The sequence below is a fragment of the Ranitomeya imitator genome, chromosome 3, assembly GCF_032444005.1.
Source record: "Ranitomeya imitator isolate aRanImi1 chromosome 3, aRanImi1.pri, whole genome shotgun sequence".
In the NCBI taxonomy this organism is placed as follows: Eukaryota; Metazoa; Chordata; class Amphibia; order Anura; family Dendrobatidae; genus Ranitomeya; species Ranitomeya imitator.
The window spans coordinates 847,571,179-847,598,053 of NC_091284.1; the positions used below are offsets into that span (position 1 = coordinate 847,571,179).

The 26,875-nt window shown below is 44.0% G+C and overlaps 1 pseudogene; it reads right to left on the reverse strand.

Moving 5' to 3' along the window:
* Positions 1-8,468: 8,468 nt before the first annotated feature.
* Positions 8,469-17,454, reverse strand: LOC138671880 (kelch-like protein 10; annotated as a pseudogene).
* Between the last annotated feature and the right edge of the window lie 9,421 nt (positions 17,455-26,875).

Below are 26,875 nucleotides of genomic sequence, written 5' to 3' on the forward strand. Positions count from 1 at the left end.
CTTCTACCAGATCATTAATGAATATGTTGAAGAGAACAGGTCCCAATACTGACCCCTGCGGTACCCCACTGGTCACAGCGACCCAGTTAGAGACTATACTATGGTGAGGCGGTAGCTCCGGTGTTGGTGAGGCGGCAGCTCCGGTGTTGGTGAGGCGGCAGCTCCGGTGTTGGTGAGGCGGCAGCTCCGGTGTTGGTGAGGCGGCAGCTCCGGTGTTGGTGAGGCGGCAGCTCCGGTGTTGGTGAGGCGGCAGCTCCGGTGTTGGTGAGGCGGCAGCGGTGTCAGTGCAGGCTGTAGGCTTTCCTGAAGAGATGGGTTTTCAGGTTCCGTCTGAAGGATCCGACTGTGGTTGATAGTCAGACGTGTTGGGGCAGAGAATTCCAGAGGATGTGGGATATTCGGGAGAAGTCTTGGAGGCGATTGGATGAGGAGCGAATAAGTGTGGAGGAGAGAAGGAGGTCTTGGGAGGACCGGAGATCACGTGAGGGAAGATATCGAGAGATTAGTTCAGAGATATATGGAGGAGACAGGTTGTGGATGGCTTTGTAGGTCAGTATTAGCAATTTGAACTGGATACGCTGAGGGAATGGGAGCCAGTGAAGAGATTTGCAGAGGGGGGAAGCGGAGGAGTAGCGAGGAGAGAGATGGATTAGTTGGGCAGCAGAGTTAAGGATGGACTGGAGAGGTGCAAGGGTGTTAGCAGGGAGGCCACAGAAAAGGAAGTTGCAGTAGTCAAGGCGGGAAATGATGAGGGCATGCACAAGCATTTTAGTAGATTGGGGGTTGAGGAAAGGACGGATCCTGGACAAATAGTTAACAACTCACACTTCCCATATTTCTACTTTACATCAGCATCATATTTGTGAGGATGTTACAAAAATTTGTTGGATTTTCAAAGAAATGTGCAAATTTAACTTTTTATGGAACTATTCAGCTTAGAAACCCCCACAAGTAATATTCGCCTCAAAGCAAAGAGAACAGGAATTCCTAAATCATTTGTGAACGTATAATCCCTTTAAAACTTTACCTCTAATGTTCAAAATTCTAAAAAAAGCACCAACCCAGTTAATTAATTGGTTAGGTACCATAAATACAGAAAACTGACCATATAGATGCCTAACAGTACCCCCTCTCTTACATCCCCTCCCTCTGCTTTTAGATAAAAACCTCTTGAGAATACGAGGAGCGTTAATGTTCTCCCTAGGCTCCCAACACCTCTCCTCAGGACCGAAACCCTTCCAATCAACCAAAAAGAATGTCTTGCCCCTGACTCTTTTGGATGCCAAGATGTCCTCCACCTCAAAAACATTATCTGCAGAAACAGGAGGAGGAAAAGAACAGGGAGTAGAATGAAACCGATTAAGAATAACAGGCTTAAGGAGAGAAACGTGGAAAACATTAGGAATACGGAGAGAGACAGGCAACCTGAGCTTGTAGGCGACATTGTTGATGCGCCGGAGGACTTCAAAAGGACCGATATAACGAGGTCCAAGTTTGTAAGAAGGGATCTTCAATCTAATGTATCTTGAAGACAGCCATACCTTCTCGCCCGGAAGAAAAGAAGGAGCATCCAAGCGCCTCTTGTCAGCATGTCTCTTCATGCGTTCGCCTGTTCTCACCAAGGCTTCTTTGGTCTCCAGCCAGATCTTGGAGAAGTCCGCAGTCTCAGCGTCAGCTGCAGGAACACCGGTGGTGACTGAGATGGGCAAAGGAACCTTGGGATGCATTCCATAGACCACAAAAAACGGAGACTTGCCAGAGGATTCGCTAGGATGGTTATTATAGGCGACCTCAGCCCAAGGCAGAAGACTAGACCAATTATCATGATGAGCATTAGAAAAATGGCGAAGATAGGATGTCAAAACCTGATTGACACGTTCCACTTGGCCGTTGGTCTGAGGGTGATAAGCGGAGGAGAAGTCCAACTTGACCTCCAAAAGTTCATACAGAGTCCTCCAGAACCGAGAGGTAAACTGCACACCTCGATCCGACACCATGTGAGAAGGAAATCCATGAAGACGGAAAACGTGTTGGACAAAGACCTTAGCCAATTCTTGAGCAGAAGGAAGTTGCTGCAACGGAACAAAGTGAGCCATCTTGGAGAAGCGGTCAACCACTACCAGGATGGTAGTGAAACCGGCAGAATAAGGCAAATCCGTGACGAAATCCAAGGCGATGTGTTGCCAGGGAGCAGAAGGAACAGGTAAAGGAAGCAGAAGTCCAGAAGGCAATCGTCTGGGTACCTTGACCTTGGCGCAGGACGGACAGGAAGCCGAGAAGTCAACCACATCTTGACGGAGAGTGGGCCACCAGTAAAACCGAGAAAGAAGTTCTAAAGTCTTCTTAACCCCGACATGACCAGAGATTTTGGAGGAATGACCCCAGCGCAACACTTGAGTCCTTTTGGATTCAGGAACAAAGGTCTTGCCAGGCGGTGGAGAAATCAACCTCACGGGAGCCACGGGGATGACCTTGACCGGCTCAATGATGTGAGAGAGATCCTCTTCAAAATCTTGGGATTGAAGGGATCGGGATAAGGCATCTGCTTTAAAGTTCTTCGGACCAGGACGAAAATGTAACTCGAAATCAAAGCGAGCGAAGAATAGAGACCACCTGGCCTGTCGAGGATTCAGCCTCCGGGCTGACTGGATGTAGGCCAGATTCTTGTGATCAGTAAAAATAGTAAACGGATATACCGCTCCCTCCAGCAAATGGCGCCACTCCTCTAGAGCCATCTTGATGGCCAGCAGCTCTCTATCCCCAATAGAATAGTTGCACTCCGCAGAAGAGAAGGCCTTAGAAAAGAGTCCGCAGGGAACCAAGCGGCCAGAGGAGGACCCTTGAGACAACACAGCGCCAGCTCCGGTGGAAGAAGTGTCCACTTCCAGGACGAACGGCTTGTTAGCCTCAGGCCGATGCAGTACAGGTGCGGAAGAAAAAGCCCGTTTAAGACTTGAAAAAGCCTCTTCAGCCTCAGAAGACCACACGATAGACCTGGACCCCTTCCGAGTGAGGTTGGAAATAGGCTTGATGATGGTCGAAAAGTGTGAAATAAACTGTCGGTAGTAATTAGCAAAACCGAGGAAGCGTTGGATAGCTTTCACCCCGACCGGACGTGGCCACTGAAGGATAGCAGATAACTTCTCTCGATCCATCTCCAGCCCATTCTCAGAGACAACATAACCTAAAAAGGGCAAAGAAGATCGCTCGAAGAGACATTTCTCCATCTTAGCATAGAGGCGATTCTCCCGGAGACGTTGCAGAACAAGGCGGACACTCCTTCTATGAGAAGACAAATCAGGAGAGAAGATGAGGATATCGTCCAGGTATACCACAACGCAGGAGTAAAGCAAATCCCGAAAGATGTCATTGACGAATTCCTGAAAAACTGCGGGAGCGTTACACAGCCCAAAAGGCATGACGAGATATTCATAATGACCGTCTCGGGTGTTTAAAGGCCGTCTTCCACTCGTCTCCAGAGCGAATTCGCACAAGGTTATAGGCTCCACGAAGATCCAACTTCGAGATAATCCGCGCTCCTCTCAAACGATCAAAGAGCTCCGGGATTAAAGGCAACGGGTACTTATTCTTTATAGTGATGTTGTTCAACCCCCGGTAATCGATGCAAGGACGTAAAGAACCGTCTTTCTTCTTAACAAAGAAAAAACCGGCCCCAGCAGGCGAGGAAGATTTTCTTATAAAACCCTTAGCGAGGTTCTCCTGGATGTATTCAGACATGGCAGATGTCTCAGCAGGAGACAAGGGATAGATCCGACCTCTGGGTGGCGTGGTCCCAGGACGTAATTCGACAGGGCAGTCGTAAGGCCGATGCGGAGGAAGAATCTCAGCCTCTTTCTTGTCGAAAACATCAGCGAAAGACCAATAGGCAGGAGGCAAGCCTACAGGACCCGAGGAAGGTTGGGAAACCGTAACCGGGTGAACAGAAGCTAAGCACCTCTCTTGGCATGGATGTCCCCATCGAAGGATCTCCCCAGAACGCCAATCCAGGACTGGTTCGTGAGTCCGGAGCCAAGGAAGACCGAGGAGAAGAGGATGGGACAAGTTGGGTAAAATGTAGAGAGCAATCTTCTCCTGGTGCAAAGCACCTACTTGAAGAGTAACCTCCTCGGTAACCATAGAGACGGATTCTTGCAGAAGCTTGCCATCCACGGAAGCAATCATACGTGGAGAACTCAGGGAGACCACAGGAATCTGGTATTTCTTCACCTCCTTAAGCCGTATAAAGTTACCTGCCACACCCGAATCCAAATAAGCAAGTTCTGAGCCACGTTTCGACCCCTGAATAATAAGGACAGAAAGAGTAAGAGGTGGAGAGGGTTCAGACACACTTAGGAAGGCCTCTCTTACCTGTCCTAAGTGGAGGCGTTTCCCGGCCTCTCTGGACAAGAGCGCAGGAAATGGGACGAAGCACCACAGTACAAGCAGAGACCTTGTGTCAGCCTCTCTCTTCTGCGCTGATCCGCCATCTTGACCCGATCTACCTGCATAGGTTCGGGAGCTGCAGAAGCGGAAGCAGAAGACCGAAGAGTAGGAGGACACTGCACAGAGGAGGAAGAAGGGCGCATAGGCCTCCTCTCCTTAGCAGCCTCTCTAGAACGCTCCTGAAAGCGCAAGTCGATGCGTGTAGCGAGAGAAATGAGCTCCTCCAAGGTAGTGGGGGTATCCCTTCCTGCAAGCTCATCTTTAATCTTTCCAGACAACCCTCGCCAAAAAGTTCCTACCAACGCCTCATTATTCCACCCAAGTTCAGATGACAGGGTACGAAAGTGTATGGCATATTGCCCCACAGAGAGGGAGCCCTGATGGAGGTTAAAGAGAGCCTCAGTCGTGGAAGCGAGTCTTCCGGGCTCATCGAACACCCTCCTGAAAGTGTCCAAAAAGGTGGCAACACTGGTCACTATAGGGTCGTCCCGCTCCCAGAGAGGATTCACCCAGGAAAGAGCCTCTCCCTCTAAATGGGACACAATAAAGGCGACCTTAGACCGATCAGTAGGATACTGCTGGGGTAGCAACTCAAAGTGTAAACGACACTGATTGAGGAAACCCCGACACAGTTTAGGGTCACCGCCATAGCGAGGTGGCTTACCCAGACGAGGAGGAGGCGCAGAGGAATTATCTGGAGACCGGGAAGGAGCTGTCTGCAAAGAGAGCAGGCGACCATCCACGGAAGCCATATAGGACAAGATGTGCGCCTGCGTATCACGCTGCTGAACCAGCTCTTGCTGGAGACTGGCTAACTGAGCGGCATTCCCGGGAGCCGCGGTCTGTAAAGCAGACAAACGAGAATCCATCGTCTTCATAAAAGACATGATTCGGGTCTGATTCTCTCGTAAGAAAACCAACTCTTTTAAAGCAGTGGCCCCGGCGGGATCCATGGCCTGATTATTCTGTTACGCCAGAGGGAATAGTGTACAAGGAGTGGACCCACTGGACCGTGGAACCGAAGCTACCCCGAACGAGCACTCCAGAGGAACCAACCCCAATACCGGGACTGTTAGGAGGCAAGCGCGGGGACCTCAAGAACCACGGAGGCCAGGACCAGGGATCGGCTCAATGAAAGCGACAAAGAGGAAGCTGAGGACAGAAGGAACCGAAAACCAGAGGGAAAACACGGAAGCAGGAACTGAGGAGAGAAACCGGAGCGGAGGAAGAGGACGAGTACAGGTACAGAGGGGAAACACTGGAACGGAGGTACACGGGAGCAGGAACGGAGGGTAGATACAGGATCGGAGGTAGACGGGAGCTGAGGGAAGAAGGTGCGCGCGCACGGTCAGACCTGACTGTGCCCGCGCAAGCCATAAGCGCGCGCACCCAGATGGAGAGAAGACGCACGCCGGGACGCCAGGACTGAACCCCGGAGAGAAGAGGATGCCAAGCGCGACGCCCGGGCCGAGCCCCGGGAAGAGGACGCAGCGGGAGGAGCAAGCGAGACGGCGGCAGGAGGCGGAGCCCCGGAAGCCGAGGTAACACACGACCCTACATTTGGCCTAATACTGAAACCTGCCTGGCTGAGGAGGATGGCACCCTAAGAGAATGATTTATTTGGCGCCCCCACTCACCGTGGACTATCCCTCACTTCCCTACAGCTGCCCTATCAATATAGGTGGGAAAACAATATACCAAAAAAAGCAGGGATGAAAGAAAGATGAATTTACATATATTCCCGGGAGGGACCTTGTGAGGCACCCATAGATAGTATCATATCAAATCTCATCCAACAACATGTATAAATTCATCAAAAATATATAGTAATATTGCCTGTCAAATAGTAGCGTGGCCCGTTACCTATATCAATTGAAAAAAAAAAGTTTATTACTTAACATGTGTTGAGACACCCCATATGGATAACAACGGGGAATATATGTAAATTAATTTATCTTTTTTTCATCCCTGCTCTTTGCTATGTTGTTTTCCCACCTATATTGATAGGGCAGCTGTAGGGAAGTGAGGGATAGTCCACGGTGAGTGGGGGGGCAACAAAAAAATTGTTTTCTTAGGGTGCCATCTTCCTTAGCCAGGCAGGTTTGAGTATTCGGGTTCATACTCACTTGCGAGCAAAACGGACGAGTGCAATCCGATAAAAAATCGGAAGAAGCCACGTTGCGAAACGCGCGTCGGGGTTATCCTGTCTCACGGCAAATCCTCCCACCAGCAGGTATGCACACAGCGCTAACACTTTGCTTATGACTTCTCCTAATATGGTTCCTACATAGGTACATGTGAACTCGGATTCTATCCATACAATGCACTGACACTTTACCTACTTAGTTACCTGATAGTCGGCACAGCCATATATTCTTTGGTTACTTCAATACCCATATAGGTTTAACTACATGGTCTCATAGTTAATATATTCCAGTAGTCTCTATGAGGCACATTTATTATTATTCTATACCAGTAGATCTTCACAAGATTTTTTGATATTTATATTCTGCTGAGATTTTTCTCACTGGTTATGGTTACATCCAATTTGTGATTATTCATTTTTGTAATCCAGAGCCTGCTGTTGCATGTGCATTTATTGATATATAACATGGATTGCTTCGAGTCCATTCTGCCGTGTTCTCCCCTGTTTTGTATACATTTGAATACTATTTACATTTTTGTCTTTTAATCATTGCTAAATAAAATTCTTATGTTTTATCTTTTGGTCTGTTACTTCCCTTCTTGTCTGGGTATATGCTTCCAAGCCAGTAAAACACTGGGAAAGTCACATATTTTTATTCAGGTTTATCCCTAAGCAACAGATTCATGAGACATGGATGCAAAAGCTAAGCAAATTCGGGGCCTTCCCATTTGCATCCGTGTGTCACTGATCTCCATAGACTTAAATCAACGAGTCTGACCCACAAATTGGACAATAGGACGTGGTCTGCGTCTCACAGATCTTAAGGTACCGTCACACATAACGATATCGTTGCTTTTTGTGACGTAGCAACGATATCGTTAAGGAAATCGTTATGTGTGACAGTGACCAACGATCAGGCCCCTGCTGGGAGATCGTTGCTCGGAGCAGAAAGTCCAGAACTTTATTTCGTCGCTGGACTCCTGCTGACATCGCTGGATCGGCGTGTGTGATGCCGATCCAGCGATGTCTTCACTGGTAACCAGGGTAAACATCGGGTTACTAAGCGCAGGACCGCGCTTAGTAACCCGATGTTTACCCTGGTTACCAGTGTAAACGTTAAAAAAACAAACACTACATACTTACCTTCAGCTGTCTGTCCCCGGCACTCTGCTTCTCTGCACTCCTCCTGCATCCTGTGTCAATGCCGGCCAGCCGGAAAGCACAGCGGTGACGTCACCTCTCTGCTTTCTGGCTGACCGGTGCTGACAGTGCAGAGGAAAGCAGAGCGCCGGGGGACAGACAGCTGAAGGTAAGTATGTAGTGTTTGTTTTTTTAACGTTTACGCTGGTAACCAGGGTAAACATCGGGTTACTAAGCGCGGCCCGATGTTTACCCTGGTTACTGGGGACCTCGGCATCGTTGGTCGCTGGAGAGCTGTCTGTGTGACAGCTCTCCAGCGACCACACAGCGACGCTGCAGTGATCGACATCGTTGTCGGTATCGCTGCAGCGTCGCTCAGTGTGACGGTACCCTTACTCTTGGATCTGTGATTTTATTGGAAGTGTAAACCCATACATTTATAGTTACTCTCACACATATGTATGAGTGTTACCATCCAAAAAAAACAGACCGATTTTATTCTCAGGTTTCTTAGGTTCCTAATTGCTTTGAAGATGCGTCAATTTGTTTCTGATCCAGTCATTTTCAGTGAAGTGGGTAAACCATCAGGACTTTTTATCCATTGAGTCTTAAGAATGTATCAGTTAAAAATGGATGAAACTAGGATGAAAAGCTGAAGTACAAAGTATTCCTAGTTCATCTAAGTCTCATGGATTCCCATAGACTTTCTCAAAGTTTCCCATAGACTTTAATGGCCAAATCTGATCCACAAAACAGATAAGAATAGGAAATGTTCCACAGATATGGATCGGTTTTTAAAACGAATGTGTGTATGGATCAATGAAATTCTTTGGATCTAGGTGCTGTCAGAGAAAAACAAATTGGACAGATCTAGGAGGTGTCATGTGTGGATGCATCCTTGTGATAATGCTCCTGCATGCTCCCCAGGCTAAAATGTACCAGTCATCCCATTTATCCATCTCAGATGTTTGTGTTTAACATTATCCGGATCATGAACTGCAGGACAAATACTATTTCAGTCAGTTTGTTGCAAGGTTTATTTTTTGCTGGTCTGGTGGATAATGGTGTTACGAATAATACATCACACTGGTAGTAAACCAGTAGAGGAGGACGCTGTGACCATATCTCCGGAGTCTGTATAGTCTCTGATGTTGATGAGGCCAGGGACCACACAACAACTTAAGGCACTTCGGTCGATACTCATGTCATGGACATGATACCACTCATTTGCTTTTTCATCATAACTTTCAACATTTAATGTTGTGCCAAATCCGTTGAATCCACCTACAACCAAAAGACGGTCATCTATTACTTCTATTCCAAAGCTGCTGCGTGGTGAGTACATGCTTGGCACGACATGCCAGGTGCTGTCCACAGTGTTGTACGCCTCTGCACTTGTTAAGTGATTTATTCCATCAGAACCTCCAACCTGAAAAATAAAATAAAGATCATTTGATTTGACTATTTAGGCTATCCTGTCTTTTTTCTGGCTATTGCGGGGTCTTATTCTACACTGCAATATTTTTATGTATTTAGAATAGGTTATACATGGTTTTATGTGCTGCTCATCTCATGGGAGCCAATCTTCTGCCCTGCTAGGATTGGGGAACCTTCAGTCAACCTGACAATGTAAGTAACATGGGAACAACCCTTTATATAAGGTCCCTGTGTGACTTAGATCATAAAGAGGAATCTAATAGAGAATGCCAAGGCATCGGACTCAGATGTGTTGTGAATTCTGTGGCAGAGTTCACTCCTGTGGTCACAAGTGGTACTTCGGCTGATTCTCTCTGGGAGCTTCCGTTTGTGGAGGAAAGTGGTACTGCGGCTTCTGAGTTTCCTCCCTCAGGTGATCTTGTGAGCTTGTTAGCTGCTTCTCTACTTAACTCCACCTAATGCTTTGATTCATGCTTCCTGTCAATGTTCCAGTGTTGGACTTGTGTATCTCTGGATCATTCCTGTGGCCTGCTGCTCTGCATAGCTAAGTGCTTCTAAGCTATTTGTTGCTATTTTTTCAGTCCAGCTATTCTATTTGTTTTGCTGAAGCTCTGGGACGCAAGGGGTGTACCTCCGTGCCGTTAGTTCGGTACGGAGGGTCTTTTTGCCCCCTTTGCGTGGTTTTCTTTAGGGTTTTGTGTAGACCGCAAAGTTATCTTTCCTATCCTCGTTCTGTCTAGAATATCGGGCCTCACTTTGCTGAATCTATTTCATCCCTACGTTTGTCTTTTCATCTTACTCACAGTCATTATATGTCGGGGGCTGCCTTTTCCTTTGGGGTATTTCTCTGAGGCAAGGTAGGCTTATTTTTCTATCTTCAGGCTAGTTAGTTTCTCAGGCTGTGCCGAGTTGCATAGGGAGCGTTAGGCGCAATCCACGGCTGCCTCTAGTTGTGTTTGGAGAGGATCAGGGATTGCGGTCTGCAGAGTTTCCACGTCTCAGAGCTCGTTCTATTATTTTGGGTTATTGTCAGATCACTGTATGTGATCTGATCGCTATGCACATTGTGTTCCTGAATTGCCTATCATAACACAGATGTGCTTGAAAGTACAGACAAATGCAATCACAAAAGAAGACATTTTGTGTATGAGGCACCCTTTTTCAAGCCCAGATTGATAACGTGTGACCCTGATTCATCATTTGCCGTTTTTTGTTTTGAATCTTTTTCATGCTGGTGGATTTAGTTCCAAATTCATCAATTGTGGGAAAAATGTTTGTGGGGCTCGTAAGGGATAATATACAGAAGTGCATGGTAGAAAAATGATGATAAGTGATAGTCTGATTTATAATTATTAAGAGGTGAGAAGAAACCTGGACAAAAGGGTTGTTGTAGATATAGTATTTTTATATGTCTCCCAGGCATTTAACACTGTCCCACATAATGGGTACAGTGGCATGTAAAAGGTTGTGCACCCCTGATTAAAATGACTGTTATTGTGAACAATTAAGCATGTTGAAGATGAAATCATCTCTAAAAGGCCTAAAGTTAAAAGTGACACATTTCCTTGTATTTTAGGCAAGCAATATAAACATTTTCATCTTTTACATTTTAAAAATGTTGAAATAGGAAAATGGGCAGTTGCAAATGGTTGAGCACCCTGAATGGCTAGTACCTAGTAGTACCCCCTTTTTGAAAGTATCACAGCTTGCAAACACTTTCTGTAGACAGTCAAGAGTCTTTAAATTCATGTTTAATGGATTTTAATTCATTCTTCCTTGAAAAAAATTATTCCAATTCTGTAAGATTCCTGGGTCGTCTTCCATGCACTGCTATTTTGAGGTCTAGCCACAGATTTTCAATGTTGTTCAGATCGGGGGATTGAGAGGGCCATTGTAACACCTTCAGCTTGCTCCTTTTGAGGTATTCTATTGTGGATTTTGACTTGTGCTTATGGTCATTACCCATTTGTAGAAGCCAACCTCTTTTCAATTTCAGCTCTTTTACAGATGCATCAATAATTTGTTGAAATTTCATTGAATCCATTCTTCCCCATCTGTAAAATGGTTGCCATGCCATTGGCTGCAACACAATCCCAAAACATGGTTGATCGACTCCCATGCTTAACGGTTGGCAAGATGTTCTTTCCCTGTATTTCTGTGGCTTTTTTCTCCACACATTGATCACACACACACACATACATACACACACACATTCAGCTTTATATATTAGATTAGTCCATACCACATATACTTTTTCTCCATAGGCAACAACTCCCAATCCACTGCGTCGACTCCTCATTGGAGAAATTATACTCCACTGCATGGTATCAAGTGTTGTGAATTCTGTTGTCAAGCTCCCTCCTGTGGTCATGAATGGTACTTCGGCTGGTTCTGTCCATGGGCTTCCTCTGGTGGCTGTGAGTGGGGCTGCGGCTTCTGAGTTTCCTTCCACAGGTGATGAGGTTAATTCGTTAGCTGGCTGCTCTATTTAACTCCACTTAGATCTTTGCTCTATGCCACCTGTCAATGTTCTAGTATTGGTCTAGTTCGCTCCTGGATTGTTCTGGTGACCTGTCTTCTCCAGCAGAAGCTAAGTTCCTGCTTGTTTTTCTCTTGTTTGCTATTTTTCTGTCCAGCTTGCTATTTTGATTTTTGTCTTGCTTGCTGGAAGCTGTGGAATGCTGAGTGGCGCCTCCGCACCGTGAGTCGGTGCGGAGGGTCTTTTTGCGCACTCTGCGTGGTTTTTTGTAGTTTTTGTGCTGACCGCAAAGTTACCTTTCCTATCCTCTGTCTGTTCAGTAAGTCGGGCCTCTCTTTGCTAAAATCTATTTCATCTCTGTGTTTGTATTTTCATCTTTACTCACAGTCATTATATGTGGGGGCTGCCTTTTCCTTTGGGGAATTTCTCTGAGGCAAGGTAGGCTTTATTTTTCTATCTTTAGGGCTAGCTAGTCCTGAGGCTGTGACGAGTTGCATAGGAGCAATCCACGGCTATTTCTAGTGTGTGTAATAGGATTAGGGATTGCGGTCAGCAGAGTTCCCACGTCCCAGAGCTTGTCCTGTATTATTGTAACTATCAGGTCTTTCCGTGTGCTCTTAACCACCAGGTCATAACAATCAAGGTTGTACATCTCAGCAGTGATCAAGCACTCGTTCTCATTGAATCCTCCACATATATAGATCTGTGAAAAAAATAATAATAGTCATAAATTTTATACATACGATTTTTTATACATAAAGAAGGAACTACCAAAATGTACTAGCATCTCAATAGAATAGTAGAATTAGAGAAGAAGAATAAGGAAGTAACCATCAAGTGTGTTGCTTCTGGGTGTGATAAAGGGAACCTGTCTGTTGACCATGCCATCCACACCATGGACAGCTGGAATCAGAGCCAGGCTGCATAATTATAGGTTTGCTTTAAAATATTAACCACTCTAGGTGATTGAGAGGTTTGTCCCAAGGTACACATATGGGAGAGTCCTATCAGTTAACTAGAGTAGTGAAGAGAGAAGTGGTCAGCCCAGTCTCGTCTGCAGCCTGGATCTTTGAATTCTGTTTTCTCTAAAATGCTAGAGCTTTACAGAGTAGAATGCATTCCTGAGTGTGTGTGTCACATTAATAAGGCTGTATTTGCATCACAGAACTCAATAGGGGTTCAATACAGTCCTAGGAGACCTCCAAGTGTCATACTTGTTATTTTCAAGCAACTAGGTCCTTTGCAATATTGAGATTTAAGGCGAATCTAAAAATCTAACCTTTGGGGAGAATTTAGAGATGCTGTCAAATTTGAATTTCACGCGATCCGCTTATATCTAATTAGGATGACTATCTCCTTACCCTATCATTAAGTGTGGTGGCACTTGCTTCACTTCTTTGCTCATTCATAGGGGCAATCAAACTCCACTGGTTGGTTTCTGGCTCGTATCGTTCAGCAGTGTTCAGATCAAAATGGCCATCATTGCCTCCCATTGCATAGATGTTTTCATCCAGAATTGTGACACTGACCTTACATCTCTTTGAATGCATCGGTGCTACTTGCTTCCATGCTTTCTTGACTGGGTCAAAACGTGTTACATCGTTACAATTAACCACACTATCAAATCCACCAATAAGGTACACATTGCCGTTTAAGTATGCTGTTCCATGATAGGCTCTTGGACTTTCTTCTTCACATGTAACATTGATCCATCTGTCAGCACGAGCATCATATGATTCCATGGCATTGGTTAGTCTACCTCTACGCCAACCACCAATGGCAAACAAGACTGCACAAGGAAGGCGAGGTCTGCTCATAGGACTTTGAAAAACAGAGGGGCAATTAACATAGTGGTTAGACATGGCTAGGGAAGCATTAATTAGAATAGGTTTACATTCTTCATTGTCTCGTATATAGATGTTGGATTTGACATTGTTGCCATAATATTCAGTGGGCATGAAGGCAAAGCGAACCTGGAAAGAAATGTAATGGTTACAATTGCTCAAAAAAAGCTATTAATAAATCAATAACACAAAAAGGATTGTAATATTTTGTCAAAGAAATATGCCTTTTTCTCCACCTGTTAGCCTTTTCTAATACCCTTTGCCTCCTGAACTTATTTAACTCATGTGGAAAAATCTGTCTCATTCAAAAGATTGTCAATTCATTGAGGGATCATAATTCAGTGGACCATTAAGTCTATTGGAGGGAGAGAGGGAGAAAGGGTGTGGAAAATAGTGAAAGAAAGAGGTGCGGCTTCTTTGTAGTAAGCACCCCCCCCCACGCCACCCTCTTGTACTGGACTCACAGCTACACTGCTCTCTACTGCTATATAATGTCCTCTGTGATGCTGCAGCTTCTGTCTACATTCTACAAAGTGATAGGGGAACATGATTCCCTATTGTCTCTCTTGTCTCCATGTACCATGTAGAGGAGACATCATATCAGCTAGTCTACTCCCAATAGCTCATAGACACCTGGAATTTATAGATGGGAAACTTAGTGAAAATGCAGAATAAAAGTCATATAATCGCCAGAAATAATGTTATTTCTGATGTACACACAAATGACAGCTTATTTTGAAGTCAGCTGAGAAGACAGGTGTGCTTTAAAAAAAGAGAACCAATTGTGTCTTGCAAAACAATAAAAAGTATGATAAAGGCAACAAGAAAAATGTGAAATCAAATACATCTACTGAACTAAGCAGAAATGTGTACAGTATACCTCTATCTATCTATCTAAGCCCAAATGTGAACATGAAGCATCAATGTAGGTGGCATAGTGCTTAGTAAAAAAACAAACATTCAACATCACGTTTTTCTTCTTCTGAACCAATGGTCAGACCTTCACTGATATCAGCTACATGTTTCAATCAGCTTTTGTTCAGAATATTTTTAACTCTAGGTGAAGACTTCATGATAAAACTTCAGCATTACCTCTGGAAGAAGAACTGAGATATACTGTTGCCGGCTTGCTGGGTTATAATTGATCCACTTTATGATAGCTTCACAGGCAGCTTCCTCGTGTTTAACATTAAGTTCATCTTTCTCTAAAAGACCTTTCAGTTCGGTAGCTGACAGTTCAGGAAACTCATCTGAGGTCTTCATTATATTTTCGAAATTATGCAAGATGTAAGCACATGCCTTCTGGTGAAGCTTGGGGCAATAGTAATACTCAGTAAACTTGTAGATACCAATACTATTTTCTGGGCACAGTTGGTTTATCAGGAAATCAGAGCATCATTGAATAAGATCTAGAATGTTGAAGTAATCTGCCGCAATGAAGAGATTTTCCACATTGTCGGCATTGATTGGGACAGTCCGTGTATAGGCATACTCTAGAATAAAGTTCATTATCTCTGGAGAGATGCCAGATATCTCATATGCCTTCTCTTCACTGTTGTTCCAGCCGTTTGTGAGCAATGCTCTGCAATTAGAAAGAATGTAGAGATAAAAGCATGATCTAGGTGAAAATTGCATTTACCTACAAGAAACTATTAAATGGAACAATACGAGGGGCGATCCAAAAGTAATGATAATCGGTTATTTCTATTGCACACAGAAATTAAAATAAAATGTTTTCTTCTCTCTTAGGTACCCACTAGTCCAGGAAATAAAAATTACTTAAATAGACCACGATTCCCGGGAGCTACATTCATTTGAATATGAACTGCCGAGGAGTGAACATCAAAATGGAAAAAAACGAGCTCAGAGCTGTCATCAAATACCTCTGCTTAAAAAAAATGACTACCAAAGACATACACAGCGACTTGGAGGAAACATTGGGGGAGTCTTCTCCATATTCCACAGTTGCACGCTGGGCCAAGGAATTTAAGCTGGGAAGAACATCGACGGAAAATGAACATCGTGAAGGACGCCCATCCACGTCCCTCAATGAAGAAAACGTGAAAAAAGTTGAAGTTGTATTGGCAGATCGAAGAGTGACTATCAGGCATGTAGCTGAGGTCACAGGGATCTCATATGGCAGTATTCAAAGAATCCTTGCAAAAGAATTGCATATGAGAAAGGTCTCCGCGCGTTGGGTGCCAAAAATGTTAACCGACGAACAAAAGAAGAAACGAGTTGACATTTCAATAGCAAATCTCGAAAAGTTCCAAGCAGACAAGGAAATTTTTTTGTCACGTTTTTTGACCATGGACGAGACCTGGATCCACCACTTTGATCCCGAAACTAAACAACAATCGATGACGTGGAAACGAGCCGACGAACCAACGCCGAAGAAATTCAAAGTGTCAAGCTCAGCAGGGAAGGTTATGGCGTCCGTTTTTTGGGACGCTGAAGGAATTATTATGGTGGACTATTTGGAGAAGGGAGCCACTATTACTGGCTCCTACTACGCAGAACAAATAAGAAGATTGCGGGAGGCTATCAAGGAGAAAAGGCGCGGCAAACTGCGGGCTGGAGTGTCGTTTCACCAAGATAACGCGCCGGCTCACAAAGCTGCTGTTGCCATGGCTACCATTCAAGAAGCGGGCTTTGAACTGGTGGAACACCCCCCCTATTCCCCACATCTAGCCCCCAGTGACTTCTTTCTCTTTCCTCGGCTCAAGGAACACCTCCGGGGCAAGAAATTTGACGACAATAGCGACGTGATAACCGCTGTTGGGGATTTTTTTGAGGGTCAAGATCAAGAATTTTTTTCGAAGGGAATTCTAAGTTTAGAAAAGAAATGGACTAAATGTATAGACTTGTTAGGAGACTATGTAGAAAAATATATTTATTTTTTTACTATATTCATTGTGTTTAGTATTGATTATCATTACTTTTGGATCGCCCCTCATATAGATTAAAAGTCAAAACCTTGATTTAAGGTGAATGGAATTTGCCTCAAATTTTTACAAAAACTTGCCCAAATACCATATACCATATACCCAAATACCAGATATCCAGAATTCTCTTTGGGTCAATCCAGCAAAATGTGGTCCGTCCAGCCACCATGTTTTAGATTATAAATAACCAGGAAGGGTTTAAAAATATACACATCCGTCCCTTACATATGCTGACGCACAGCCCTTATCTTGTCCAGTCTTCATTGGACCATCTTTGGAGTCTTCTGGGGCGCTACTATGTTTACCATTTTACACAAACACCATCTTCAGCTTCATCTGTGGTGACTAGGCCCCGTAATGTCATGATCACACAGGGCTGGTTAAGTATATATTTTTTATTCCTTTTTTAACCTATTTTTAATATGTTTTGGTGCCTGGAGAAAACTCAGAGCATAGTAATTCTCACTCCATTCGCATAGCTTAAACTCCATACAAATGAAATTTCTTGAAGAAATTTAAGCAAAGCTGCGAATTTTACATTTTTCCCAAATTTGCCCATCTCTAGTTAAAGGGGTCCTCTAGAATTTCTGGCCTTTCCTTATGATGTCAATGTTTGGTTTTTTTTTAGGTCACACTAGAATCTGAAAGCATTCTAGAGTGATTTGACCCTCTTAATGAACATGAAAGGGCCCGTGAGTTCTGTTGTTTACTGAGGGTTTCATATTGCTGAAATAATTACGGTAATTCTGGAAAATCCTAATATCCATAGAATTAGAGTTTACAGCCAATCGTGAACATTTTCATAAAATTACATTTCGCTGTGAGCATCTTAAATACTGACCTAAAGTAAGGACTGCAGCCACATAGGATAATCTTATGAGCATTGAACTCTACATCGCCAACTTTGATGACAATGTCACACAGCTTGCCCTCCATTCTAAGCTCATTAAAGATATTGAAAGCCTCAGGGATCATTTTGCTTTCCATGTTGCTGGTGTAAAAGCTTTCCTCAGGATCCATTGTGAATGTATGGTGGCCTATCCTATCACTGCGTCTTCTAGTCTCCAAGCTGTTCAGCTAATGGAATCAAAATCTGATGTTTCTTCATGACATCACAATCTGCATTGTGTGTTGGAATTCTGAATGGAATGACCATAGAGTAATACAGGAGTCCCATCTAATTACTTGTATCAGAGTCCCATAATAATCCCCCATTTAATCTCATCTAACGTTCCATAATAATCTATGTTCTAGCTATCTACATTATTTTTTGCTTCGATTCATATCACTGATCTGATAGACTTTTCTTCCATTCAGCCTTTTATTATATTTCTGTCTCTATTGTGTACACTTGGAGCTAATCTCTATAAATCAAAGAAACAGAGCCACAAAGTATCATCAGCTATGTTTCTGACAGACCTGACCCATTCATGTAATACACTGTACTTAGTTTGAATGTATTCCATGTAGTGCACCATTTACATACAATGTATGGATGGCTGCTATTTTCCTTGCCATGATTTTCATAGCTCCAGGAAAACAACCACCTTTTTTTATTTAATAAAAAAAAACCTTCACAGTTAGAATTAAAACAATTTCATCCCAAAAAGTTTGTAAATTTGATTGAAATCTGCATCATGGTTTTATCAAGGAGTGTTGTAACGTTCTGTCTTCAGGAGCGCAGTGCTCCTCCACCGCCTTCTGAAGATTGATCGCCCGATCCCGCCGGCTTCAGAGGAGGCTCGCAGGCTCGGAAGCTTAGTGTCTGCAGGCTGCCTGCACTCCCAACCTATGGAACCAGTAACCTGGATCTACGGGGTCAATTGATTTTAAGAACACTTTACAATTTTAATCATTTATGAACTTGAGACAACATCTTTAACCCCTTACCAGCATCGGACATACTATACCGTCCGATGCCGGCTCCCCTGCTTTGATGTAGGGCTCCGCGGTGAGCCCGCACCAAAGCCGGGACATGTCAGCTGTTTTGAACAGCTGACATGTGCCCGTAATAGGCGCGGGCCGAATCGCGATCTGCCCGCACTTATTAACTAGTTAAATGCCGCTGTCAAATGCAGACAGCGGCATTTAACTACCGCTTCCGGCCGGGCGGCCGGAAATGACGTCATCGCCGACCCCCGTCACATGATCGGGGGTCGGCGATGCTTGTGAATGGTAACCATAGAGGTCCTTGAGACCTCTATGGTTACTGATTGCCCGTCGCTGTGAGCGCCACCCTGTGGTCGGCGCTCACAGCACACCTCCATTTCTGCTACATAGCAGCGATCAGCAGAGCCGATCGCGTTGTGCCTGCTTCTAGCATCCCATGGAGGCTATTGAAGCAGGGCAAAAGTTAAAAAAAAAAGTTTAATAAAATGTGAAAAAAATAAAAAAATAAAAAAAACAAAAGTTTAAATCACCCCCCTTTCGCCCCAATCAAAATAAATCAATAATAAAAATATAAAATCTACGCATATTTGGTATCGCCGCGCTCAGAATCGCCCGATCTATCAATTAAAAAAAAGCATTAACCTGATCGCTAAACAGCGTAGCGGGAAAAAAATTCGAAACGCCAGAATTACATTTTTTGGTCGCTGCGACATTGCATTAAAATGCAATAACGGGCGCTCAAAAGAACGTATCTGCACCGAAATGCTATCATTAAAAACGTCATCTCGGCACGCAAAAAATAAGCCCTCAACCGACCCCAGATGATGAAAAATGAAGACGCTACGAGTATCGGAAAATGGCGCAATTTTTTTTTTTTTTTTTTAGCAAAGTTTGGAATTTTTTTCACCACTTAGATAAAAAATAACCTAGTCATGTTTGGTGTCTATGAACTCGTAATGACCTGGAGAATCATAATGGCAGGTCAGTTTTAGCATTTAGTGAACCTAGCAAAAAAGCCAAACAAAAAACCAATGTGGGATTGCACTTTTTTTGCAATTTCACCGCACTTGGAATTTTTTTCCCGTTTTCTAGTACACGACATGCTAAAACCAATGATGTCGTTCAAAAGTACAACTCGTCCCGCAAAAAATAAGCCCTCACATGGCCAAATTGACGTAAAAATAAAAAAGTTATGCTCTGGGAAGAAGGAGAGCGAAAAACGAACACGGAAAAACGAAAAAATCCCCCGGTCATGAAGGGGTTAAATCCTAATTCTAAAGCTCATTTTCCACTTGGCAGGCGATATGTGCTGAAAACAACTTAGATGACCCTATTAATTTTCAATTTTAAAATAAGTAATATCTAGTAAAACCTTTGTGATGTGTTTCACCTTTTAGAACATGATGTGAATGAATTGTTTGTCCATATATTCTTTTCAATTCCATCTGTTTTATGCATACGTGAGTTTTGTTCATTAACCACATTTTACTCTCACCTCTCCACGTTTCATTAGATATAACGTTCTTATTTTTTTTTTCTGACGTGGCTGTATGAGGCCCTGTTCTTTCAGGGAGAAATTGTGATTTTTGATTTGTTGTTTTGAGATGCATATAAATTCCTGTCACTTTTTTTGCAATGCAAATATAGAAATAAACTGTATAGTTTTTTATGCACTATATGTACTAAAATGTATTTTATACTGTATACACATTTTTCATATTTTTTGCTGCAGTGGGGGCTTTTATTTTTTCCCCTACTATTTTTACATACTTTGTCACCAAGATATCATGAAAGATCTCTGGGGAACATAGTTTTTTACTGTAACTGGGGCATCCACATAAACAACAGTTAAAGTTGAAAACAAGCAACTACAGTGGCACAAGTCACTGGCAAATGTGATCTGGGGCTGCCGGTAGATCCCCAGCAATTGTGCGATTGGCAAGTCCAATAAAAGAATTGATGTTTGATGTGTGATGTTACATTTATTGGGTGTATCTTATTCTGTCCTTGTTCTTAAGGTCACCTGATTCATACATACTGCCAGCTCATGGGCCCCAATGCAATATCTCCAACAGGACCCCCAACTATCATGGATTTTTGATAGTGTTGGTCTTCTCATATAGGCTAAAGAGACTTTTTGGGACTCCTCATTGCGCTAAGACCTTGGTGTGACTGCAAACTTTGCACCCTCTCTAGTTACTCCCTTAAATATCTGAATAAACCTTAAGATTCAAATGACCCATTACCACCAGTTGCTGTGAGATAGACAAATAAAGGCAAGTTGAAATCCCAACAGGTAAAATATTGCTGACCAATTGCCAATATCGACAGGTCTGGTAAACTCGCTAATGTGTATGGGAGCACCCACCAACTGATTTTCAGTGGAGATGTTAATCGGGCATGTCTGATTTTAGACTTTCTGTCACCGGCTTTCTCGTAGAGAACACTGGATCACTCAGTTGAACGAGCGCTCCTCTGTATGTGAAAGCCGGGTAAGATGGCTATTCCTCATCTAATAAATACGGGTTAGTTGGGGGAAAATTAATGAAAATTTGACAAAGTCCAAGGTCAAAAGCAAAGTGTTCCCAAGCATCCACTGACTACCAAGTAAATTTGCATTACAAGCCAGTGTTGTTTATAGCAGGCAACTTTCTTGTTTGGTTATGTCTCACACATATATATACAGTGGGGAAAAAAAGTATTTAGTCAGCGACCAATTGTGCAAGTTCTCCCACAGAAAGATGAGAGAGGCCTGTAATTGACATCATAGGTAGAACACAACTATGAGAGTCAATATGAGAAAACAAATCAAGAAAATCACCTTGCCTGATTTGGCAAGATTTATTTTGCAAATTGTAATGGAAAATAAGTATTTGGTCAAACTAAAACATGCAAGATTTCTGGCTCTCACAGACCAGTAACTTCTTTAAGAGGCTCCTCTGTCCTCCACTCATTACCTGTAGTAATGGCACCTGTTTGACCTTGTTATCAGTATAAAAGACACTTGTCCACAACCTCAATCACACTCCAAACTCCACTATGGTGAAGACCAAAGAGCTGTTAAAGGACACCAAAAACAAAATTGTAGCCCTGCACCAGGCTGGGAAAACTGAATCAGCAATAGGCAAGCAGCTTGGTGTGATGAAATCAACTGTGGGAGCAATAATAAGAAAATGGAAGACATACAAGACCACTGATAATCTCCCTCGATCTGGGGCTCCACGCAAAATCCCACCCCGTGGGGTCAAAATGATCACAAGAACAGTGAGCAGCGTTTTGACCAGCCAAAGTGTAAGAATCGGGTGTTCATGTAATTGTAGAGTCCCCACGTCAGGGCAATGGGGTACTCGGTACCGGGTTCTTAGGTTCGGGGATGTCACGGTGACCCGCCTGGCCCGGCCCTGTGGCCCTTTAAGGGGCGCCCAATAAAAGGAAGAGTGTTTATAGGAATTATAGTGTTCGTGACGCCACCTGTGGTATTCGGTCAGGGTGACCGACGCTGCTTAGGGGTCTGCTGGGGCAATGTTATAGCAGCCAGATGGTGTACCTTCCCACAGGTGAAGTGTTTCACCAGGGCTTCCCAGAGGTGTTGTAAATTCTGTGGCTGAGTTCACTTCTGTGGTCACAAGTGGTATTGCAGTCTCTGGGCTTCCTCCCTCAGGTGTTTTGGTGAGCTCGTTGGCTGCCTTGCTATTTAGCTCCACCTGAGTCTGTCTTCCTTGATCCTTGTCAATGTTCCAGTGTTGGATCTGAGCTACTGCATCTTTCCTTGGGCCTGCTGCTCTGCTAGATAAGTGCTTCTAGTTTGTTTTCTGTTTTTTCTGTCCAGCTTGCTATTAACTTTTGCTGGAAGCTCTGAGAAGCAAAGGGGTGCACCGCCGTGCTGTTAGTTCGGCACGGTGGGTCTTTTTGCCCCTTTGCGTGGTTTTCGTTTTAGGGTTTTTTGTAGACTGCATAGTTCTCTTTGCTATCCTCGCTCTGTCTAGAATATCGGGCCTCACTTTGCTGAATCTATTTCATTCCTACGTTTGTCTTTTCATCTTGCTAACAGTCATTATATGTGGGGGGCTGCCTATTCCTTTGGGGTATTTCTCTGAGGTAAGTCAGGCTTGTATTTCTATCTTCAGGCTAGTCAGCTCCTCAGGCAGTGCCGAGTTGCATAGGTAGTGATAGGCGCAATCCACTGCTGCTTATAGTTGTGTGAGGATAGATCAGGTACTGCAGTCTACAGAGATTCCACGTCTCAGAGCTCGTCCTATTGTTTTTGGTTATTGCCAGATCTCTGTATGTGCGCTGATTACTGCACGCTGTGTTGCCTGATTGCCAGCCATAACAGTACAAGGAGCCCCACCAATGATTCCCAATAGAGGGAAAAAAGAAATCATAACATAGTAACATAGTAACATAGTTAGTAAGGCCGAAAAAAGACATTTGTCCATCCAGTTCAGCCTATATTCCATCATAATAAATACCCAGATCTACGTCCTTCTACAGAACCTAATAATTGTATGATACAATATTGTTCTGCTCCAGGAAGACATCCAGGCCTCTCTTGAACCCCTCGACTGAGTTCGCCATCACCACCTCCTCAGGCAAGCAATTCCAGATTCTCACTGCCCTAACAGTAAAGAATCCTCTTCTATGTTGGTGGAAAAACCTTCTCTCCTCCAGACGCAAAGAATGCCCCCTTGTGCCCGTCACCTTCCTTGGTATAAACAGATCCTCAGCGAGATATTTGTATTGTCCCCTTATATACTTATACATGGTTATTAGATCGCCCCTCAGTCGTCTTTTTTCTAGACTAAATAATCCTAATTTCGCTAATCTATCTGGGTATTGTAGTTCTCCCATCCCCTTTATTAATTTTGTTGCCCTCCTTTGTACTCTCTCTAGTTCCATTATATCCTTCCTGAGCACCGGTGCCCAAAACTGGACACAGTACTCCATGTGCGGTCTAACTAGGGATTTGTACAGAGGCAGTATAATGCTCTCATCATGTGTATCCAGACCTCTTTTAATGCACCCCATGATCCTGTTTGCCTTGGCAGCTGCTGCCTGGCACTGGCTGCTCCAGGTAAGTTTATCATTAACTAGGATCCCCAAGTCCTTCTCCCTGTCAGATTTACCCAGTGGTTTCCCATTCAGTGTATAATGGTGATATTGATTCCTTCTTCCCATGTGTATAACCTTACATTTATCATTGTTAAACCTCATCTGCCACCTTTCAGCCCAAGTTTCCAACTTATCCAGATCCATCTGTAGCAGAATACTATCTTCTCTTGTATTAACTGCTTTACATAGTTTTGTATCATCTGCAAATATCGATATTTTACTGTGTAAACCTTCTACCAGATCATTAATGATAATGTTGAAGAGAACAGGTCCCAATACTGACCCCTGCGGTACCCCACTGGTCACAGCGACCCAGTTAGAGACTATACCATTTATAACCACCCTCTGCTTTCTATCACTAAGCCAGTTACTAACCCATTTACACACATTTTCCCCCAGACCAAGCATTCTCATTTTGTGTACCAACCTCTTGTGCGGCATCATTTTTTTTTCTTAGCTCTGTCTTCAGTCTTTTTTTTCCCCTAGACATTGGAGTGCTTCAGGACACAGCTGTGGACATGGATATTCAGGCTCTGTGCTCCTCAATGGATAATCTCGTTGTAAATGTACAAAAGATTCAGGATACTATTAATCAGAAATCGATGCTAGAACCAAGAATTCCGATTCCTGATTTGTTTTTTGGTGACAGAACTAAGTTCCTGAGCTCCAGAAATAATTGTAAGCTATTTTTGGCCTTGAAACCTCATTCTTCTGGTAATCCTATTCAACAGGTTTTGATTATTATTTCTTTTTTGCGCGGCGACCCACAGGACTGGGCGTTTTCTCTTGCACCAGGAGATTCTGCATTGAGTAATGTTGATGCATTTTTCCAGGCGCTGGGATTGCTTTACGATGAGCCTAATTCAGTGGATCAGGCTGAGAAAAATCTGCTGGCTTTATGCCAGGGTCAGGATGATGTAGAAGTATATTGTCAGAAATTTAGGAAGTGGTCAGTACTCACTCTGTGGAATGAATCTGCACTAGCGGCTTTGTTCAGAAAGGGTCTCTCTGAAGCTCTTAAGGATGTAATGGTGGGATTTCCTATGCCTGCTGGTTTGAATGAGTCTATGTCCTTGGCCATTCAGATCGGCCGTCGCTTGCGCGAGCGTAAATCTGTGCACCATCTGGCGGTATTGTCTGAGAGTAAACCTGAGCCTATGCAGTGCGACAGGACTATGACTAAAGTAGAACGGCAAGAACACAGACGTCTGAACAGACTGTGTTTCTATTGTGGTGATTCTACTCATGCTATTTCTAATTGTCCTAAACGCACTAGGCGGTTCGATAGCTCTGCCGTTATTGGTACTGTACAGTCCAAATTCCTTTTGTCCATTACCTTAATGTGCTCTTTGTCATCGTATTCTGTCATGGCGTTTGTGGATTCAGGCGCTGCCCTGAATCTGATGGATTTGGATTATGCTAAACGTTGTGGATTTTTCTTGGAGCCTTTGCGGTGTCCTATTCCGTTGAGAGGAATTGATGCTACACCTTTGGCCAAGAATAAGCCTCAGTACTGGGCCCAGCTGACCATGTGCATGGCTCCTGCACATCAGGAAGTTATTCGCTTTCTGGTACTGCATAATTTGCATGATGTGGTCGTGTTGGGGTTGCCATGGCTACAAACCCATAATCCAGTATTGGATTGGAACTCTATGTCGGTAACCAGCTGGGGTTGTCAGGGAGTACATGGTGATGTTCCATTTTTGTCTATTTCGTCATCCATTCCTTCTGACATCCCAGAGTTCTTGTCGGACTTTCAGGATGTATTTGAAGAGTCCAAGTCTGATGCCCTACCTCCGCATAGGAATTGTGATTGTGCTATCGATTTGATTCCTGGTAGTAAATTCCCTAAGGGTCGTTTATTTAATTTGTCCGTACCTGAACACACCGCTATGCGCAGTTATGTGAAGGAGTCCCTGGAGAAGGGACATATTCGCCCATCGTCGTCACCATTGGGAGCAGGGTTCTTTTTTGTAGCCAAGAAGGATGGTTCGCTAAGACCGTGTATTGATTACCGCCTTCTTAATAAGATCACTGTTAAGTTTCAGTATCCCTTGCCATTGATTTCTGACTTGTTTGCTCGGATTAAGGGGGCTAGTTGGTTTACTAAGATTGATCTTCGTGGTGCGTATAATCTGGTGAGAATCAGGCAGGGAGATGAATGGAAAACGGCATTTAATACGCCCGAGGGTCATTTTGAGTATCTGGTGATGCCGTTCGGACTTGCCAATGCTCCATCTGTTTTTCAGTCTTTTATGCATGACATTTTCCGTGAGTATCTGGATAAATTCTTGATTGTTTACTTGGATGACATTTTGATCTTCTCAGATGATTGGGAGTCTCATGTGAAGCAAGTCAGAATGGTTTTCCAGGTACTGCGTGCTAATTCCTTGTTCGTGAAGGGATCAAAGTGTCTCTTCGGTGTGCAGAAAGTTTCATTTTTGGGGTTCATCTTTTCCCCTTCTACTATCGAGATGGATCCGGTTAAGGTTCAGGCCATCCAGGATTGGACTCAGCCGACATCTCTAAAAAGTCTGCAGAAATTCCTGGGCTTTGCTAATTTTTATCGTCGCTTCATCTGTAATTTTTCTAGCATTGCCAGACCATTGACCGATTTGACCAAGAAGGGTGCTGATTTGGTTAATTGGTCTTCTGCTGCCGTGGAAGCTTTTCAGGAGTTGAAGCGTCGTTTTTGCTGTGCCCCTGTGTTGTGTCAACCTGATGTTTCTCTTCCGTTCCAGGTCGAGGTTGATGCTTCCGAGATTGGTGCAGGGGCGGTTTTGTCACAGAGAGGTTCTGGTTGCTCAGTGTTCAAACCATGTGCTTTCTTTTCCAGGAAATTTTCTGCTGCTGAGCGTAATTATGATGTGGGCAACCGAGAGTTGCTGGCCATGAAGTGGGCATTCGAGGAGTGGCGTCATTGGCTTGAGGGTGCTAAGCATCGCGTGGTGGTTTTGACTGATCATAAGAACCTTACTTATCTTGAGTCTGCCAAGCGCTTGAATCCTAGACAGGCCCGTTGGTCGTTATTTTTTGCTCGTTTTGATTTTGTGATTTCATACCTTCCGGGCTCTAAAAATGTGAAGGCGGATGCTCTGTCTAGGAGTTTTGTGCCCGACTCTCCGGGGTTATCTGAGCCGGCGAGTATCCTCAAGGAAGGAGTCATTGTGTCTGCCATCTCCCCTGATTTGCGGAGAGTGTTGCAGAAATTTCAGGCTAATAAACCTGATCGTTGTCCGGCCGAGAAACTGTTCGTCCCTGATAGGTGGACTAGTAAAGTTATCTCTGAACTTCATTGTTCGGTGCTGGCTGGTCATCCAGGAATCTTTGGTACCAGGGAGTTGGTTGCTAGATCCTTCTGGTGGCCGTCTCTGTCACGGGATGTGCGTGCTTTTGTGCAGTCCTGTGGAATTTGTGCTAGGGCTAAGCCCTGCTGTTC